Genomic DNA, 3,468 nt, shown 5'->3' on the forward strand with positions numbered 1-3,468 from the left:
AGCAATAGCATTAGCACTGGTCTCTCCTCTGGGCCCCCAGGTACAGCATCTGATAGCAATAGCATTAGCACTGGTCTCTCCTCTGGGCCCTAAGGTACAGCATCTGATAGCAATAGCATTAGCACTGGTCTCTCCTCTGGGCCCCCAGGTACAGCATCTGATAGCAATAGCATTAGCACTGGTCTCTCCTCTGGGCCCCGGTATAGCATCTGATAGCAATAGCATTAGCACTGGTCTCTCCTCTGGGCCCCCAGGTACAGCATCTGATAGCAATAGCATTAGCACTGGTCTCTCCTCTGGGCCCTGCCCAAGGTACAGCATCTGATAGCAATAGCATTAGCACTGGTCTCTCCTCTGGGCCCACAGGTACAGCATCTGATAGCAATAGCATTAGCACTGGTCTCTCCTCTGGGCCCCAGGTACAGCATCTGATAGCAATAGCATTAGCACTGGTCTCTCCTCTGGGCTGCCTTTGTTTTGGTTTGTTTGGTTGTCAATTAGGGTGTGCAGGGTGAATACATGGTCTGTTGTACGGTAATTTGGTAAAAAGCCAATTTGACATTTGCTCAGTACATTGTTTTCATTGAGGAAATGTACGAGTCTGCTGTTAATAATAATGCAGAGGATTTTCCCAAGGTTACTGTTGACACATATTCCACGGTAGTTATTGGGGTCAAATTTGTCTCCACTTTTGTGGATTGGGGTGATCAGTCCTTGGTTCCAAATATTGGGGAAGATGCCAGAGCTAAGTATGATGTTAAAGAGTTTTAGTATAGCCAATTGGAATTTGTTGTCTGTATATTTGATCATTTCATTGAGGATACCATCGACACCACAGGCCTTTTTGGGTTGGAGGGTTTTTATTTTGTCCATTCTCTCTCTCCAGATGGCCCATCTGATTCCAGTGAAGACCATGACAGGCTCTCAGTCTCTGCAGGAGGGCACAGGAGGAGAGGCGGGGGGGATGGGGAGGAGAGGGGAGGAGGGGGGAGGCATGCCCCCCCGTCAGAACTCTGACCCCACCTCTGACTCGAACCCCGCCCCTCCACCTCGTACCACTAGCCGAGAGGACGATGAGCTTCCCCCCTAAGGTCCCTCAGAGAACCACCTCCATCTCCCCAGCCCTGATGAGGAAAAACTCACAGGGACTCATACGAGACAGGTGTGTGTGTGTGTGTCAGGCTCAATTCCATTTAAATTCCAGTCAAGTCAGGAAGTGCACTGAAATTGCTTTTCACTTCAATGCAATGAGGAATTGGAATTAGGTTGGCATTGACCCCAACCCTGGTGTTTGTGTACTGTGTGTGTAGTAACTGTGTGTGTGTGTGTGTAGTAACTGTGTGTGTGTGTGTAGTAACTGTGTGTGTGTGTGTGTATTAACAGTGTGTGTGTGTGTGTGTGTATTAACAGTGTGTGTGTGTATTAACAGTGTGTGTGTGTGTTCTTTCAGTAATCCAGACCTGAGAGCATCAGAGTTGTGTCTGGATACTGCTCTACAGAGGTCCTCTCACTCCTCCTCCTCATCCTCACCTTCATCACAGAGAGGTACACACACACACACACACACACACACACACACACACACACACACACACACACACACACACACACACACACAAACAAACACACATACACATATATATGTGACTGATGGTATGTGTTTGTTTATTGATCACATTTGTGAATGTTGATACTGACTCCTCCCTTATGCTGTGATAGGTCCACCCAGTCAGGAGACCTCCCCCAGCAGAAGCCACTCAGAGGTCAGGATCAGACCAGGAGGAGGCGAGACTCAGAGGGCCAACCCAGACCTGCCGTGAGTGACACACACTCACACACAAACACACACCTCCATTCTTTCTAGGAGTCAGGCTTTCTCCACTTCTGCTGCTTATGTCTCTCTTTTCCTCCCTGTCTTTCTCCTTCCTTCTCTCCTCCTCAATCTCTTCTGCTGTTCATCCCCTTCTATCAGAGCTATAAAGAAAGCCATAGATGAGGTTAGTGATCTCTCTCTCCCCTTTTTCTCTCTCTCTCTCTCTCTCTCTCTCTCTCTCTCTCTCTCTCTCTCTCTCTCTCTCTCTCTCTCTCTCTCTCTCTCTCTCTCTCTCTCTCTCTCTCTCTCTCTCTCTCTCTCTCTCTCTCTCTCTCTCTCTCTCTCTCTCTCTCTCTCTCTCTCTCTCTCTCTCTCTCTCTCACTTTGGAGGTCTGACCAAGACTTTTGGAATTCTGAAGTATATGTGTGAATTGAAGTGTCAGGGAGCTGATAGCATCAAGCCTAGTGGTTAGAGCATTGGGCCAGTTGCCAGTTACCGAAAGGTTGCTGGATTGAATCCCTGAGCTGACAAGGTAAAAATCTGTCGTTCTTCCCAGTTAACCCACTGTTCCCCGGTAGGCCATCATTGTAAATAAGAATTTGTTCTTAACTGACTCGCCTAGTTAAAAAAAATACAAAAAAATATCTATTTCTCTTCATTACTCTGTGAACATGGTTTCTTTAAGGAGGAACTGGTGTGTGTGTAGTTTAGGAAGAGCTTGTGGAGGTCCACCCTGTCTGCATGAATTGGTTTGTTCCAGTGGTTGGGGAGAATGGGGCTCTGGGACTTGGCCATCTGGTAGCATGGGGGTGTTTGCTTTATTTTTGAAGCTTGTTTATGGATTTATTGGTTTATGAAATCTTTGTTTTAGCTGGTCTTTCACTCGGACATCTTTCTCCAGAGTTCACAAATGTTTGTTTGACGTGAAGCCATTGATGCTGATAGTTGATCTCGTTTTGTCCGTCTCTCAGTTCCCCCTATGTCTCTGTTAATTGGACTCTCCCAACCCTCTTGACTGTTAGAGAATATGAAGTGGAATCACTAAATTAATCAATATCCGGGATCAAATGTGTATTTAATTTCTCTTTCTCTCTCTCTCTCTCTCTCTCTCTCTCTCTCTCTCTCTCTCTCTCTCTCTCTCTCTCTCTCTCTCTCTCTCTCTTTAGGACCTAAGTGCGCTGGCTAAGGAGCTGAGAGAGTTGAGGATAGAGGAGGGCAGTAGACCTCCAGTGAAGGCGAGAAAGGTAACCTTCATAGTGTACACTTTCATATGTTATACCTACATAGTGTACACTTTCAGATATTATACCTTCATAGTGTACACTTTCAGACAGTATACCTTCATAGTGTACACTTTCAGACAGTATACCTTCATAGTGTACACTTTCAGACAGTATACCTTCATAGTGTACACTTTCAGATATTATACCTTCATAGTGTACACTTTCAGACAGTATACCTTCATAGTGTACACTTTCAGATATTATACCTTCATAGTGTACACTTTCAGACAGTATACCTTCATAGTGTACACTTTCATATGTTATACCTACATAGTGTACACTTTCAGATATTATACCTTCATAGTGTACACTTTCAGACAGTATACCTTCATAGTGTACATGTTATACCTTCATAGTGTACACTTTCAGAT

At 45.3% G+C, this 3,468-nt stretch overlaps 1 pseudogene; it reads left to right on the forward strand.

Moving 5' to 3' along the window:
* The window catches only part of LOC118382390 (TRAF2 and NCK-interacting protein kinase-like), a 69,160-nt pseudogene that overhangs the window by 41,361 nt on the left and 24,331 nt on the right, over positions 1 to 3,468 (forward strand).

Source organism: Oncorhynchus keta, chromosome 30 (assembly GCF_023373465.1).
Source record: "Oncorhynchus keta strain PuntledgeMale-10-30-2019 chromosome 30, Oket_V2, whole genome shotgun sequence".
Taxonomy (NCBI): domain Eukaryota; kingdom Metazoa; phylum Chordata; class Actinopteri; order Salmoniformes; family Salmonidae; genus Oncorhynchus; species Oncorhynchus keta.